Here is an 18447-nt window from a genome sequence, read left to right as displayed (position 1 = left end):
GAGGAAGGAAGGTACACAGATCGAACAATAAAAATAATAAGAAACACTAATGAACACAAACTGGGACCCCAATTAACGCTATCATGCCAGGCCGGCCTGCTGGAACAGGAAAGTTTTTAAGTCGCGACGGAAGGTACGGAGGTCAGGGGCCATCCGGATCTCGGTTGGTAAGCTGTTCCAGAGGGCTGGCGCACCCACTGAGAATGCCCTCCCCCTGGGGGCCACCAGCCGACATTCCTTGAGCGGTGGCACCCTGAGGAGGCCCTCTCTGTGGGAGCGCACAGGACGGTGGGGTGCTGACATTGGCAGAAGGTGCTCCCATAGGTAGTCCGGACCCATGCCATGTAGGGCTTTGTATGTCATTGTTAGCACCTTGAACTTCACACGGAAGGCAACCGGAAGCCAGTGCAGCGCACGGAGGAGAGGTGTGATATGGGAGTATCGGGAGGCTCCCAAGAGTGTCCGTGCCGCCGCACTTTGCACCAGTTGAAGCTTCCGAGTGGATCTCAAGGGCAGCCAGAGGACTGGAAAAGAGCTGATGTAGTTCCCATCTTCAAAAAAAAATGGATCCAGGAAATTGCAGACCTGTCAGCCTGACCTCAATACCTGGGAAGATTCTGGAAAAGATAATCAAACAACAAATCAGCGAACACCTAGAGGCAAACAAAGTCATTGCTAAAAGCCTACATGGGTTTGTCAAAAACTGATCATGCCAGACAAATCTTACTGCATTTGACCAAGTGACAATTTGACCAAGTGGATCAGAGGAATGCTGTGGATATAATTTCCTTTGACTTCAGTAAGGCATTTGATAAAGTAGATCACAACCTACTACTTGATAAGACAGTACTTGATAGACAGCATCACCACCAGATGGATTCGAAGCTGGCTGACCGGCTGTACTCAGCATGTGGTCCTCAATGAAACCGCATCTACATGGAGGGAAGTGTGTAGTGGGGTGCCCCAGGGCTCTGTTCTGGGGCCAGTGCTCTACAACATCTTCATGAATGATTTGGATGAGGGGATAGATGGGGAACTCATCAAATTTGCAGACGACACCAAGCTGGCAGGAATAGCCAACACTTGAACACTGGGCGTGATCTAACAAAATGAAATTCAATGGTGAAAAAAGTAAGGTTCTACATTTAGGCAAGAAAAACCAAATGCACAGGTATAGCATAGGGGGTACCTTGCTCAATAGTAGTAACTGTGAGAGGGATCTTGGAGTCCTAGTGGACAATCACTTAAATATGAGCCAGCAGTGTGCTGCAGCTGCCAAAAAAGCCAACACAGTGCTAGGCTGCATTAACAGAGGGATAGAATCAAGATCATGTGAAGTATTAATACCACTTTACAATGCCTTGGTAAGGCCACACCTGGAATACTGCATCCAGTTTTGGTCACCATGATGTAAAAAAGATGTTGAGATTCTAGAAAGAGTACAAAGAAGAGCAACAAAAATGATTAGGGTACTGGAGGCTAAAACATATAAGAAACAGTTGCTGGAATTGGGTATGTCTAGTTTAATGAAGAGAAGGGTGAGGGGTGACATGATAGCAGTGTTCCAATATCTCAGAGGCTGTCACAAAGAGAGGGACTCAAGCTATTCTCCAAAGCGCCCAAAGGCAGGGCAAGAAGCAATTGATGGAAACTAGTCAAGGAGAGAATCAACCTACAACTAAGGAGAAACTTCCTGACAGTTAGAACAATTAGCCAGTGGAACAACCTGCCTCTATAAGTGGTGAATGCTCCAACACTGGATGTTTTCAAGAAGAGACTGGACCACCATTTGTCCAAAATGGTATAGGGTTTCCTGTCTGAGCATGGAGTTGGACTAGATGACCTCCAAGGTCCCTTCCAACATCATCATCATCATCATCATCATCATCATCATCATCATCATCATGACAAAATTTACACTTTCTCATTCTCCAACTCTTTCCTTCTGATTCTTTCTCCACCTCTGTTCACCCATCACCTTGATTATCATGGGGAAGGTTCTGAACTATACTTGAAAAGTACTAAGTCATATTAAATCAGGTAAAATTTGACAAGGGCTACATGTATTCTTAGGATCACTTGTTATCAGCCTTCTAGATAGTCCAGACTAGGAAACCAAAACCAATAATATTAATATTATTTTTATTGCCAGGTTACAGTAATGTTACAAGTCTGAAAGCACTTTCTCACTTTGCTGATTTTATTTCTGGAAAATTTGGTCATCTCAGAGAAGCTTTGTCCATCCCTTATTGCTGCCTGGAACTCAAATTTCTATTTTCAGATTGTTGTCTGGTTTGTGGTTCTTCCTCCTTTCTCTTATGATTATTATCATGATCTCATGGCCCACCCAATACATATTCTGCCCACTCATTTTTGGAACTGCATTTGAATTATATGCACATACTCATATAGACAAACATTTAGAAATCCTGAATGCTTTGGGTTTCTTTGTGACCTAATACAAGGATGTGTGACTGGACATATAATGCATATTGGGCATAGAATGTATTCTCTCTCTCTCTCTCTCTCTCTCTCTCTCTCTCTCTCTCTCTCTCTCTCTCTCTCTCTCTTAGGTGTGAATCATTAAAAATAAGTTCCCTGATCTTTAAAAATTTAAGAAACACAAATTTAATGTGTACACCTAATTAGGGTTCTGCAAAGATGTTTCCTAGCAACCAGGTGGAGCCAAGGAAGCCTCCTGGGCTACTAATGTGAAACATTCTATATCTAATACTTTACAGTGTGCTTTTCTGTCCTGATATGCAATGCTGGACTTTCAAATGACGTCTTAAAATCATTTCTATTTTTAACATCAGCTGAGCTGCTTTACCTTGAACTGAAATGCAGTTTGCAGAGTTAATGTCTGGTTTTTAAATTCTAATTCAAGGTAAAGGTAAAGGTAAAGGTTCCCCCGCACATGCGTGCTAGTCGTTTCCAACTCTAGGGGCCGGTGCTCATCTCCGTTTCAAAGCCGAAGAGCCAGCGCTTGTTGGAGGACGTCTCTGTGGTCATGTGGCCGGCATGACTAGATGCCAAAGGCGCACAGAACACTGTTACCTTCCCACCGGAGTGGTCCCTATTTTTCTACTTGCATTTTTACGTGCTTTCGAACTGCTAGGTTGGCAGAAGCTGGGACGAGTAACAGGCGCTCACTCTGTTACGCGGCACTCGGGATTCGACCCGCCAAACTGCCGACCTTCTGATCGACAAGCTCAGCGTCCTAACCCACTGAGCCACCGCGTCCCACCGCGTCTAATTCAAAGAAACAGTCAATTTTACTGTTGCTCTGGTCATACATTCACTTGAATAAATGGAGAGTTCAAAATGTGGACAGAATAGGAGGAAGGGTAGAAAAGAACGCCAGTGCTACTGAGATCCCGATTGTATTCAAGTTCAAGATAGCATTGAAAGTTACATTTAATTCTAGCTCATGCAAGGACATCTAGCTTTCAGATGCCCCACCAAATGCAGAAAGATATAAAGCAGGGGTCCCCAACCTTTCTGGGTTGGTGGCCCAGTGGGAGAGAGAAGAGCAGGCACCTTACATGTGCATGCGCAAACCTGAATGTTGCCAAAACTCCATTCGTGTGCACAAACAGGCTGCAAGCATGTGCATGAGGTTCTCAAAGATGCCAGTACCCATGTCAGGCTTGTGGCGCTGCTGCTGCCAGGCCTGCAATGATACCACCACCTGTGCAAGAATTGTGCCACTGCTGCCCCTGCGCGAAGCTCACACCATGACCTGCCTGCTGCTTGCAGTGTTGCCATCACCCACACAAGATTTGTGGCAATGCTGCTGACTGTGTGTAGCACAGGGCTGCCCATCTGCCACCTGCAGTGCTGCCACTGCCCACACAAGGTTCATAGCAACACCACTGCCTGCGCAATACGCTGCCACCTGCACAACACTCACATCAATGGTGGCACAAGGGAGAGTCATCATGTGCACATGCATGGGTGCACTGTCCAGTACTCACATGGCCCAGTGGTCAAAAGGCCACGGACCGGTAGTGTGTCACGGCCCACAGGTAGGGGACCCCTGCTATAGAGGGACGTGGCAGATCTAAGTGCCTGCCTGATTCTTTTTTCTCTTCCCTGATTTATTCAAGAGTATGACTATGCCTCTTCATTGGAAAAACAGTTAAAAACACCGTAGAATTACAAACCTATAAGCTCAAACCCCGCCCAAAACCCCAATATCAGGGCAAGGCAGGTCTTAGCATTCTCAAATGCTCTGTCAAAAGCCCTTAGGATTATTCTGTGGAGGAAACACAGAGACAGAAGAAGGGAACTAACTAAATTTGAGGAGAAAAAAAATGAAAAAAGCACAGCTAAGGGGGCCAGATTCAATTTTTTATGCCATTTCTCGTCTCAGAGCTTCTGAATGTTTTGCTATAAATGATTCTTTGTTTATGGGGCTGAAATTTCCATGATAGCTTTTATAAACTTATTTTAATTGAATGTTTTCAGTTGCTTTTCCTGATCTAGCTGATCAGCACTGACTTGCATTCTATAGGGTCTGAAGAAAATGCATGGTTTGCACACTTGTAAGTTGAGCTTTGTGATGGTGTTAAATACCTAAACAATGTACAGAAGAGGATGCGTAAACACTTGTTGAGAGAATGCAACATATTTAACTTGGTGACTGAGAAGCCCCAGTCAAATAGAAATATATAATTTTGCTTCATGACTATGTGAATTTCCACTCTCAGGAGTCAACTGTCCTCCCAACAGTTTTTTAATTTCTATCCCTCTGGGCATTTGCTGAATGACCTCTGTCTCATCTGATTCCTTGGTAGCTTTGAAAGAAAAATTAAGTCAGCTGAAAATACTAATAACAAAGGTATTAACGTGTACATGGAAAGTCTGTCAAAGGAGTAGCTGCAAGGTGTTTGAACCTGTTAAGACTGTCCCTGGAGTATGTCAGAATGGGGCAATTTTGAGCTTTGGCGCCACTGTGTCAATTGGGAGTTGCATGAAGTTTAATTAGGAGGCACCTTTAACATCTCACTGGAGACTTATTGGGATGGGGAGTATGGAGTTCCTCTTGAGGGGAATATTGAAATAAAGGCAATAATCTTAGACTGCTTGTTTAGAACATCTTATGATAACATGCATTCAATGGGTACATGACTGTGTCAAAACAAAGATTTACTGAAGGGTAAGAAGAAAATATTTATCTGGGAAGAGACTGAAGGAGAGTATGAACTGCCCTTATCATAATTCCAGCCCTTGGGTATAATGCAACACCAATGCCAGATCTCAGAGTAAAATCACTCAGAAGTTTATTAATATATTCAGTGCAAGATCAGGATTCAAACTGTCCAAAATTGTAGTTGCTTTTAGACTTTCTCAACTCTGTTACTTTTTTAGAGCCATTATTAAAAGGAAACATGCTTAACAACTGCCCTGTTAAGTGACCATCCATATGACAGTGCTGAAAGATATGACTGGTCCTTGGCTTTACAATTGTTACAGCATCCTGTGATTATGTAATTAGCATTTGTACAATTCACATCTGGCTTTCAATAAGTAGAGTCAATTGAAAAACCAACAGTAAAATCACAATTTGCATTCATGCAATGTCTCACTTAACAACTGTGGGTGATTTGCTTAACAACCATGGCAGAAATGAAGTTGTAAGCTGTAACTCTGTCATGGTCACATGAAGCCTTAATGACAATGCTGGAAGTGAGGTTGTAAGTCTATTGTGGTCTTACGATGTCTCGCTTAATGATCGTGTCTGGTCCCATTTATGGTTGCTAAGTGAGAACTACCTGCATTTCTCTACTGTGTGTATCAGAAATGACTTCTGTCAAGCTGCTTCCTTTTCTATTATTATTATTTTATGCAGAAATGATATTTTAATATTTTTACAATACACTGTTATATCCGGCATTTTGTGGATTTATTGTGCTATTTTTACAGCAGAAATGGACTATATTTGATGCGATTTTACTTTATAAGTTATGTTAAATCTATTTTAAGATTTATGAAAAATGACAAAAGAACATGTTACGAATTTTTGACTATTGTGTTTTTCTCAATGACATCTCTATATTTTAAATGTTTGAATGAAAAGTATTGCTCATCTTATTGTTTTAAATATTAAATCATATTATGAATGGTTTCCTTTCTATGGTGTGGCCCAGGGCAATTGTCTTTATTATCCCCTCTAAAAATATGTAGAAATATGGAATTTATTGTCTAGTAAGTGCTTTACGATTACAGTTACTAGACTCTAATTCAGTGGCTATTTAATGAGCAGAATGTTCCTGTGAACTCTATGGGGTTTTTTGAACAGGCATGTAGGATTGCAGGACTATAAGTGAATATTAGAAGTTACTCCATAAAATTAAGTTGCTTGTATAAGATGATCTTGGGAACAGGAGCCCTGTAATATGGGCTGCTCTTTTTCTAACTGAGAATAAGAGGAAAGATTACCAAACCTTTTATTATATGTGGTGGTCTTGCAAAACATTCAAAAGTCCTGGAAAGAAATACACAGCATTATTCAAAGATTCTTAAAAACAAAACTTTTATATATACGTTATTGAATTTTTACAAAAGTTATAAGAAAATAAAAATAAAAGGGAAGAAGTAAGGTGAGAAAAGTGCAAGGAATAAATGAAAGCAAAGAAAATAGAAAAAGAGTATCTTCCAACTTTCTTTGGTACAATTACAAATCTAAAACCATTTGCTCTAAAATTCAATAGTACATAACATTGAATTGAAGGGGAACTCATCAAATTTGCAGATGACACCAAACTGTCAGGAGTAGCCAACACCCCAGAAGACAAACTCAGGATCCAAAAAGATCTTGACAAACTTGAACAATGGGCCCTATCTAACAAAATGATGTGGAGAAAATCTGGAGAAAAGCAAAGTCTTACACTTAGGCAGGAAAAACCAAAGGAACAAATACAGATTGGGCAAGACTTGGCTTGCAGGCAGTAACTGTGAAAGGGACCTTGGAGTCCTGGTGGACGATCACTTAACTATGAGCCAGCAGTGTGCAGTAGCAACCCAAAAAACTAATAAAGTCCTGGGTTGTATAAACAGAGGCACAGAATCAAATTCACTTTATAAAGCCAATTTTGGTCACCATATCATAAAAAAGATGTTGAGAGTCTGGAAAAAATTCAGAGAAGAGCAACTATGATGATCAAGGGCCTGGAGACCAAAATGTATGAAGAATGGCTGTGGAACTTGGGTTTGGCCAGGCTAAAGAAAAGAAGAAATAGGGAGACACGATAGCAGTATTCCAGTATCTGAGGGGCTGCCACAAAAAAGAGGGGGTCAGTTTGTTCACCAGAGCACCAGAGGGAAGGATGAGAAACTATGGTTGGAAGCTGATCAAAGAGAGAAGAAACCTGGAATTAAGGAGAAACTTCCTGACAGTGAGGATAATTAACCAGTGGAACAGCTTACCCCCAGAAATCATGAGTGCCCCATCGCTGGAAGTTTTTAAGAAGAAACTGGACAGTTACTTGTCTGAGATGGTATAGGTCCTCCTGCTTGAGCAGAGAGCTGGACTAGAAGATCTCCAAGGTCCCTTCCAGTTCTGTTCTGTTCTATTCTGTTCTATTCTATTCTATTCTATTCTATTCTATTCTATTCTATTCTATTCTATTCTATTCTATTCTATTCTATTCTATTCTATTCTATTCTATTCTATTCTATAATTATAAAAAGTTCTAGTTGTCAAATCCCAAAATTAATTTTTCATTTCTTTTAGTTTTAAGCAAAAAGTCCAAAAGTGGTTTCTATGTAGAAGCCAAGTCAGTTAAAACCATTTGTTCACAATGATATAAGGACTCCTACATTGGGCAGACGGGGGGGGGGGAACTAGAACACTTTCAAGGCCCTGCCAGCCCTAGAATCCTTTTCCTTTTCCTTTTCCTTTCCTTTTCCTTTTCCTTTCCTTTCCTTTTCCTTTCCTTTCCTTTCCTTTCCTTTCCTTTCCTTTCCTTTCCTTTCCTTTCCTTTCCTTTCCTTTCCTTTCCTTTCCTTTCCTTTCCTTTCCTTTCCTTTCCTTTCCTTCCCTTCCCTTCCCTTCCCTTCCCTTCCCTTCCCTTCCCTTCCTTTCCCTTCCCTTCCCTTTTCATAAACCTCCTGGCAACTTACAAATAACTTCTAAAGTAAAGACCACATCAATATTGCAGGAGTTTCCAGTACTAAAATCTGATAAAAGTTTATTGCACTTACAAAATAAATAGAAGGAAATGCTTTGTGTTTCCTATTTATAGTTCTCCAGAGAGGTCTCAGGTATGATTTATAGGTTCAATTTTTACAGTTTGATTCTCCCAATCACACGTGCTTGTGGACATACTCTTCTCTATCTTGCCATTCCCACACTCATATATTTCTTTCGCAGAGCCAGTAGAATTTCTTATACAAACATCATTTAAATACATTTTCTAGGATTTATTCCTGTCATCCTCCAAAAATGAAATGACTTCAACACTCAGTGAAGTCATCAGATATTCAGACCACTTAAGCAGAAGGTTGCAAATCCTCAGTAATTATTAATACAAAGAAAAAGATTTGTTAACATTTTCATCAGTCAACTCTGAATTTCATTGCTTTTGAATCTCTTGATTGTATATAGTCACTTGGACCTGAAATAATTGAAAGATTCTGCAGCATTTTTTCGACTTTGTTACTCATTCTTATCTGGAATGTATTAAAACCAATGTGTGTAAAAGAATACTTTTGTTTTCAGTAGAAAAAATAGTAGAGTAAAATAATAGGTAAACAGTACTGCATAAACAAACAGCTATGCAATATTCTTGTTTTCCTTCTTTGGAAAGCAAAGAGTATCTGCCTGACAGTACTTCAGTTTTTCTTGTCAGGAACTAAGACCTTAGTTAGGCTGGTTTTCTAAATCTTTCTGGCAGAAAGAAACACACTTGCAGTTAAATAGTTGAAGTTCAAGCTAAATGCTGTCACATAAAATTCAGAGTGTGTGGTAAAGTGAGAAGCGGCACTTCCCTTCTCCTCATTAAAAACAAAGTAACACTAGTAACTATGAGCAATGCAACAAAGACAGTACTAACATTCCAGTGGTATAACGGGTTTCAAGGATTATAGAAGAATGTTAATACTTAAAAATTTGGTCAAAATGCTTATCATTGTTTTTAATGTTTCTCCTCAGTCTTCTATACTGTATAATCCACCCATATTCTATGAAAAGATGTTGAGACTCTAAAAAGAGTGCAGAGAAGAACAACAAAGATGGTTAGGGGACTGGAGATTAAAACAGTTGCAGGAATTGGATATGTCTACTTTAATGAAAAAAAAAGGACTAGCAGGAGTAGCAGTGACATGATAGCAGTGTTCCAATATTTGACAGGCTGCCACAAAGAAGAGGAGTCAACCTATTCTCCAAAGCACCTGAAGGCAGAAAAAGAAGCAATGGGTGGAAATTAATCAAGGAGAGAACCAACCTAGAATTAAGAGAAATTTCCTGACAGAACAATTGATCAGTGGAATGGCTTGCATCTAGAAGTGCTCTAATACTGGAAGTTTTAGGAAGAGATTGGGCAACTATTTGTCTGAAATGGTATAGGATTTCCTGCTAGAAAACCTCCAAAGTCTTTCCAACTCCATTATTCTGTTAGTCTCTTATTCTGAAAGGTTGTCAATAGTTACCTCAAGGGAGATCATTCCCTTTTTATTTAAATGACTGATTGTGATTCTTTTCCTTTTTAAAACTCACCCTTCCTCATATGAAATAGCTTTTCATACAAATTGTTTTCTGTTTAAGAATGGAATTCTTTGTTGGCTGAATTAATAAACTTGCTAGGTTCTTAATTATAATTATGCTTGTTTATAATAAACAGACCTCAACCGATTCAAACATAATTCATTAGTAAATTTGTCTATGTACTAAATACATACTTGAATAAAAATATTTTGGCTTGTTAGCAGAAAGATAATAGGAAAGGAGTTAATAAATTTCTTTAAGCAAAATTGGGAAGCAGCACAGAAAAAAAACCTCTTAAATTCCCCCAAAATGTATTTCTGATGCTGTAAGAACAAAGATTTTTCTCAAGACTTTAAACCCCAGGATTCTATCTCACAGTATTGGGAATAAGGTTTATGGTAAAAGTGTGTGTGTGTGTGTATGTGTAAGAGATAGAGGTCATCTTGAGCTCCTTGGAAGAAAAATATAATAAAATGAAGCTAACATGTCTGAGATAAACAGTATGTGCTTATACTGATAATTTAGGAGTACATGCCAGTGTAATTTTCATTATTGTTTATAATTATGTTTCTGCATAATGTTGCTTATCCAGAAAGAGAAAAGCACAAAGGCTATGCATGCTGGTATGATGTAATGTCTACACTATCCCATTGATCATGAAAAAGGAACCAATTTCTCATAATTAATCTCAGCATTACCATAGGCAAGAAAATTAAAGATGATTAGAGAACAAAGATGTTATAGTAGAAAAGGCCTTGAACTAAGGATATCTTCCTTTCTCACTCTTGGAAGTGTTGTCAAGCTGTGTGGACACAGAGCTGATAATGATGTGCTTGAGGGACCAAGTGCAGAGAACTGGGAAGATGACCTTGGAGAAGATATGTGCTAGCTGTTAGCAAAGATGGGCTCAGCCCAGGAAAACAAGAGAGACATAAGCAATAAATTTAAAGCTGCATTGCCATGACTTCCCTTGGAATAAGAAAAGGAAGAGATTATAGTGAGGCTTTCAACATTCTGTTATTGTAGTCTAGAATAATAGAATCATAATCATAATTATTGATTCATCTCACTGTCAGGAAATTTCTCATTTCGAGGTTGGATGCCTCTGACCGGTGTCCATCCATTGCTTTTTTTCCTGTCCTCAGATGAAGAACAAAATGTGACAGTACTGGAGAATGGCTATTATGTCACAATCCCGAGTGCCGCGTAGCAGAGTGAGCGCCTGTTACTCGTCCCAGCTTCTGCCAACCTAGCAGTTCGAAAGCACGTAAAAATGCAAGTAGAAAAATAGGGACCACTACGGTGGGAAGGTAACAGCGTTCCGTGCGCCTTTGGCATCTAGTCATGCTGGCCACATGACCACGGAGACGTCCTCGGACAAGCGCTGGCTCTTCGGCTTTGAAACGGAGATGAGCACCGGCCCCTAGAGTCGGAAACGACTAGCACGCATGTGCGGGGGAACCTTTACCTTTACCTTTTTAAGCCTTCTCTTCATTTGGCTAAGCATACCTAGTTCTCTTAGCTGGCCCTCATATGATTCAGCCTCCAAATCCCTAATCATCTTTGTTGCTCTCCTCCACATTCTTTCTAGGGCCTTAGCTTCTTTCTTGTATCTTGGTGATCAGTATAGAGCTGTACTATACTGCCTCGTGATCTTTGGGCACTCATACATAAGAAGTGGTCTACTAGTATACTTAGATCCCTCTCATAGTTACTACTGTTGAGCCAGGTACTGCCTGTTCTGTACCTGTGAATTTGGTTTTTCCTATCTAACTGCAGAATCTTAATTTTCTCACTATTGAACCGCATTTTGTTGGATAAGGTCCAATGCTTAAGTCTGTCAAGATCCTTCTGAATTTCCAGTCTATCTTGTTCAAGCTGGGAGGATTGCTAACACTTTGAAAGATAGACTTAAGATTCACTAGGATCTTGACAGACTTGAGCATTGGGCTTATTCAACAAAACACAGTTCACTGGTGAGAAAATTAAGATCCTGCAGTTACTGTAGGTAGGAAATACCAAAATCACAGATACGGAATTGATGAGTTGGTGAGTGCCTCTTTTATCCTCTTGTCTACGTCATTTATAATAATATTGAAGAGCACCTGGTCCAAGACACTGCATGCTTCTCTCCACACATTGGAGAAAAGGACACACGTTGAATGCAATTGGTCACCCAACTGCAAATCCATCTTGTGGTGGTACTGTCTATCCCACATTGTTCTATCTTACTAAGAAGTAGGCTTTGGTCTATTTTATCAAATGTCTTAGTGAAGTATAAGTACACTTTACCTATTGGGCTATAAATTTGCCTACCAGTAAAAGGGAAAAAAAGAACTAAAACACATACAGGAAACCCTCAGAAATTGTGGCTATCCCAACTAGGGCCTGCATCAAATCTACCGGAAAAAGACCCAGCAGGTGCTCCTCCATAACAGACAAAGAGAATAACAAATGAAGCAACGCTATCATTTCATTGTTGTGAGAATACTTAAAAAGCTCAGGAGAACTTTCAACCAACACAGCATACACGCACAGTTTAAAACTTTGGCAGAAGTTTGTCCACCTCAAGGATAAAACACCCAGGCACAAAATGAGCAATGTGATATATGCACTACAGTGCAGTGAGACATGTGCAATCTGTTCATTGGAGAAACAAAACAACCACTTTACAAATACATGGCAGAATATAGGAGAACAAATCCAGGAGGACAAAATTCAGCAGTCCATCTGCATTTGAAAGACAAAGATCACTCTTTTGAAGTCCACATTCTAGATAGAGAGGACCATTGATTTGAAAGAAGGATAAAAGAGGCCATCTATGTTAGAACTGAACAACCCTTCCTCAATAGAGGAGGGGTAATGTGACACCTATCACCTGTCTACAATACAGTCCTTTCAGCAGTGCCAAGAAGATTCCACATTCATTTGCATTCTGATTCAGGTAACCCTGAGGCCACAGATAAACCTCCAATTGGCCCCAACAGCTCTCATAAGTGCTAATGACCAGATGACTGCAAAGAAACCTAATCCTTCCACACACACACCACAACATTCTGTCAGAACTAATCCTTCTATTTCCCCCCACCAACACCCAGACAGAACTGATGAAGCTTCTTGGATGAGAAGAGAAACATCTTCTTCCTCAAGGGGAAAAAAAACATAGTTTAGTTGCATTTTGGGAAAAAAAACACACCTTTGAGAGAACCATGCCCTGGATAACTGAGAATCTCCATAGACATATACTGTATACACAATATTCTCTTGACCTCCCTAATTTAGTCACTTTATCAAAGAAGGCAATAATGTTTGTTTGGCATGACATGCTTTTAACAAATCCATGTTGACTTGACTTCTAATAATCACATTGTTTATTTCTAGGTGCTCACAGAGCTGCTGCTTGATTATTTTTTCCAGGATTTTCCCAGGTATCGAAGTCAGGCTGATTGCTCTGTAGTTTTCTGGATCCACCTTTTGCCCTCTTTTGAAGATTGGAAGCATATTAGTCTTCTGGCAGTTCCCCCATGCTCCAGGAGCTCTGAAAGGTTTATGGTAATTCAGTGGTTCTGAGACCAAATCAGCTGGCTCCTTCATAAACCTAGGATGCAAATAATCTGGTCTCAGCAATTTGAACTCATCTAAAGTGGATAGGTGTTTTCTTACCAATTTCTTATGCATTTTGATGTGCATTCCTCTTCTGTATCCCATGGTGTGCTTTTGAGCGGTTGGACTATTTTTCATGCATAAAGATGGATTCAAAGAAGGAATTAAGCAGTTAAGCAGAAGCTGATGATACTCTGCTTTATATTTTCATTCCAGACTGCCTGAGTGATGCTACAGAGGTTCTGTCTCAATGCATGGAGACTGTGGAGATGTGCAACAAGCTTCAGCTCAACCCAAGCAAGACCGAGTGGTCCTCCTGGATCTGGGGACATTCTGTCTTTGGTTCATGATAGAGTTGCACTGTGTAATGCGACCTGGTGACCCAATGCACAGTCTGGGAGGTCCTCATGAATTTGTAGCTCCTGAAAATACAGGAGCTGATGGCAGTATTTGTACCCATTCCTGGATTGGGGAGCTCTGCTCATAATCATTCATGCCCTTGTGTCCTTCAGATTAGACTGTTGTAATCTTCTCTACATGGGGCTACCCTTGAAGACCATTTGGAAGGTTCAGCTAATGCAGAACGAGGTTTCATAAGTACTAATGGCACTGAAACATTTTTAATGTACTGTAAGTTAACATTACTCTGTTAACTTCATTGACTTCATGGCTTAGAACTGAGATATATGTGACCATCTCTCCTCAATTATTTCTATTCATCTCTGTCAGGTTGCGAAGCTTTCCTAAGCCCCACTTTCCAATATTCAATGAATACTATTTTGCCTAAATCTAACTTTGACTAGGTTCACATATCATGTTAAGCTATGATTTAACTATTCCATGACCTACCATTGAAGAGTATCTACTACTGATGCAGAATGTAGCAGTGTGAGCAATCCTGGGTGCTTCTAGGCTGGCTCATGGAACATGAGCTGCACTGGGTGCAAGTTTGTTTACAGGTTTAATTCAAGGTATCAATCATTACCTTTAAATCACTTCATGGCACTGGATTAGGATGCCTGAATAATTGTCTCAACTCATCTATATCAATGTGTCCCACCCTCTTAAGCAGGGATGACAAGTTGCACTCTCAAGGGGTTTTGACTGATGAGATCTGGGAGGAGGCTTTTTCTGCTGTTGCCCCTGCTCTTTGGAGCATCTTACCCTCAGAAGTGGTAGGAGCCCCCACTCTTTTATTTTTCCAGAAGAGTGTTAAGACTTGGTTCTGTCAATTAGCATTGGGGTCTAAGAGTATGATGCAACTCTGGGTATGGCTGGTGGCATTGCAGGCACTCCAGTTGGCTTTTTAATTGGTTTAGCCTTCTAAATTTTAACTCGTAAGCTTTAATCTAATTTTTTTTCATCTGTGCTTTTATTCAGGTGTTTATATTGTTTTATTATGTTGTTGTAACCTTCCAGAGTCAGTTAAGTGAGTCAGGCACTGTAGAAACTTAATAAATACATAAATTTATTAAATAAGCCACAATTAGGAGATTATTATAATATGCCAAATCATAAGCCATAATTCATAAACCACAGCTTTTGAATTCATATGATACAATAAACTAAACCAAACAAACAATATGATTTTATTTTATTTATTTATTTTTATTTATTATTTATTTAGATTTATATACCGCCCTTTCCCAAAGGACTCAGGGCTGTTTACAGGGCATTTAAAAAACAGACAATACAAACGTTAAAACAAATTAAAAGAGATTAAATAGAACCCTGAGAAAATTAAAACCCAGTTAAAATTAAAATTAAAAATATTCTCAGCCTGGGCCAGAGAGCTCAAAGAGCCAGGTCTTCAGGTCCCGGCGGAATGAACGGAGGTTGGGGGCAGTCCTAAGCTCCGCAGGCAGCTGGTTCCAAAGGACAGGCGCACCCACTGAGAAGGCCCTACCCCTGGGTGTTACCCACCGGCAATCTTTAACCGGTGGCACCCTGAGGAGACCCTCCCTGTGGGAGCGCACTGGACGAAGGGAACTTGATGCTGGCAGCAGGTGTTCCCTCAAATATCCCGGACCCCTCACCATTTAGGGCTTTATAGGTCATCACCAGCACCTTGAATCTCACCCGAAGGGCAACTGGAAGCCAATGCAGCTCACGGAGTAGAGGTGTTACATGGGAGTATCGGGAGACCCCCATCACGACTCGCGCGGCTGCATTTTCACGCTAAGTTATGCTAGCCTTGTATGTCTCATCCTCAGACTGTGCAGAACAAAGCTTTCTTTGAGGTTCTGAATGGTGGTATTGTCATTTTTGATAAGCTAAAGGCAGAGGCTACATATAATAGGTGCTTATGTCAAAACACACTCTCAACCCACCTCACAAGGTTGCTGTTCTAGGGAAAAATAGGAGGAAGGTGTGTTGATATGTTTATCATCTTGGGTTATTTGTAAGAATAATATAAGATGGTATACAAAATAAATAAATAAATACAATCGCTGTTTTTCCTCATCAAGTAATTCACTGAATACATCCAGTGAAAATATGAAAGGCTTACTGTACTCACCAGAAACATTACTTAGGTTAAAGACAGTGATTTCTATAAATAAACCCAATACTTCCTTTGGTGTTATGAGAAGCAAATCAAAGTTTTTTTAAAAAAAATATTCTTGGAAAAAATAAGTAATATTTTCAACATAAATGACTTGCACAGAAGTGTTCAATCATCATGTTTACTTAGTCATTCTGGAACTGCACTTTTCTATTCTACAATTTATAATTAATATAATGTTTACAAGTGACCATTGAAAAGAGTATCTGTCTGCATTTGAGGCCAGTTAGTAAATTCCTTAGACAAATAAAGAATACTTACAAGCACATGAACAATAGAAAAACTGGGTCTATAAAGTTTGCATTACTTAGTAGCATTGCTGTCCAAGATACAGTAATTTGGCAAATTGTCATAATCACATCTGAAAATCATAAATGTACAAATCATTATTGGGTCAAGGAGCTCATAGGAATAAAATAATCATCCTTTCTTGATTAGCCAATGTCAAGAGGTTTTCCAACAGATGTTTAATAGCAATTTGGATTACAGTGAACATTTCCTCTCTTAAGGCATTCCTTGATTTTTTTAAAAATACAATATAAGCTAATTCTTCACCAAAGTAATATCAGGATGATGTATATAAAAAGTATACATTCATTTAAATATGACTTATAATAAAACCAAGAAGCAGAAATTATAATGTTAGCAAAGGTAAAATGGTGTAAATTCAATTGTTAAATATCTTTCATAGATGCAAGGTGCACTTCCCTAGACCTCTTAGCTGACCTGAGATTGGAATGACAATAATAATAATTTACAAAACGGATTTTTGTTAGAATTCAATTATTTTAGGTGCCTCACAACAATCAAAAAATCAAATTTCAATAAAATCAATAAGAAATAAAGATAAAATTTGGTAAGTACAATGAAGTGAGGGTTCTCATTCTGCCCCACCAAAGGCCCTTTTAAACAATGGGAGGGGGGGCAGTCCAGATATTGGGAGAAACTAATTCCAGAGGGCAGGAATTACTATTGGAAAATGTCCTTCTGGGGTACCAATAGATGATATTTTTTAATCAAAGGTACCTGGCAAGTGCTAACCTTGCAGGATTGCATTGTCTGGGCAGATATTATTGGAGACAGGCAATCCCTCAATAATTAGGACTTACATCTTTCAAGGCATCATACTGTAGATAGGTATCAGCAAATTGAATTGTATGTTGAAAACTGGTGTACAGAAGTGTTACACAAGCACCTTGAGCATGTCTATTACTGTTCGCAGTCGTATTCAGCATCAGTTGAAGCTTCTGTGTGTTCTGCAATGATGGTTCCATATAGAGAGCATTGCAGTAGTTAAGCTGCAAGGTGACTAAAGCACAAGTGACTAGATGAAAGGATACAACTGACACATCAGATGGGCTTGTGCAAAAACTTTCCTGACCAGAGTTGACATTTTCAAGCAGGAGCTGCAATCCAGGAAGATATCTAGACTGCATGCCAACTTTGATGAAAACCTCCTACCATGAAAGGTCAGGTGGCACATTTCCAAATCTTGGATGTCCAAGCACTCACAGGTACTTGGTCTTGTTAGGATTGAGTCAGTGGAAGATCCTCTCCATCCAAATGTGCACCATCTCCAAGCACTGGGATAGAACCTTGACAGCCTCTCTTAGTCTACCAATTATACTCTGAAAAATGCAGATAATTTCAATAAAATACTCCTCTATTACATTGGATATATTAGTGACATTTACAGTGGGGTTAGAACAGCCTACAGAAAATACAGTTAGGTGAAAATATATTAGTCAAGCTGATAAAAGAAATATAGAGAAAGTGGGACTTGTGTTGTAGTTGTTGTCTTGGCATCCTATTGGTTTCTGAGGCCTTTAACTCTCTCAAAGGCTTAGTTCTGAGATATTGGTAAGGTTTTCTTTTCCAATATGGGCCTGTCAGTCTACCTGATATGCAGCCATTTCCTTTCCGGTATACCTGGATTCTTACTGTGTTGGGTGAAAAGAGAGATCAGTTTTGATAGCTACACCTAGACTCAGGAATTCACCTCCAAAAAAATCTGAATTGCCTCTTTGATACTGGTCTTTGTAGGTGAAAGTATGGATGTAGGTGAAATATGCTAATATGCCAAGTACATAGCAGCCATTTTGTAATAATGATTGACCTGTTATTGCACATTTGAGTGAACGAACTAATGAAATCTTGACTTTCAAGTGAAAATGACGCATAGGCTTTTAAGGGAAGTCTAGGATCAGAGAAAGTGAGAGGAGTAAAATGGGCAGTGGACACAGTGAAGGTGAATCATGGAAAGGAGAAGAAACAAGATCACTAGTTCTGATGTAGGAAGAAACGAAGTTTGCTACCGTATATAAGAAATGGGATGAGCTGTAAAGATTGATGTGCCTTGTAGATAACTGCTTTGAACAATGTACTTGTTACTGTTCAGGGTCTCATTTTCTAAAGGAGAAGACACAATTTTCTTTCACTAAGAAAATAGAAACATTTGCTATATCCTTTTTGTCTGGCTATTGATATTAGGCTATAAACCAGAGAACCAGAATCTGGGGACAGACTAATGGCCCTTATGCCCTGGTTAGGTGAAACTGTTGATTCAATGAGG

Source organism: Vipera ursinii (genome assembly GCF_947247035.1).
Source record: "Vipera ursinii genome assembly, chromosome: 4".
Taxonomy (NCBI): domain Eukaryota; kingdom Metazoa; phylum Chordata; class Lepidosauria; order Squamata; family Viperidae; genus Vipera; species Vipera ursinii.
This window is presented reverse-complemented; position numbering follows the sequence as displayed.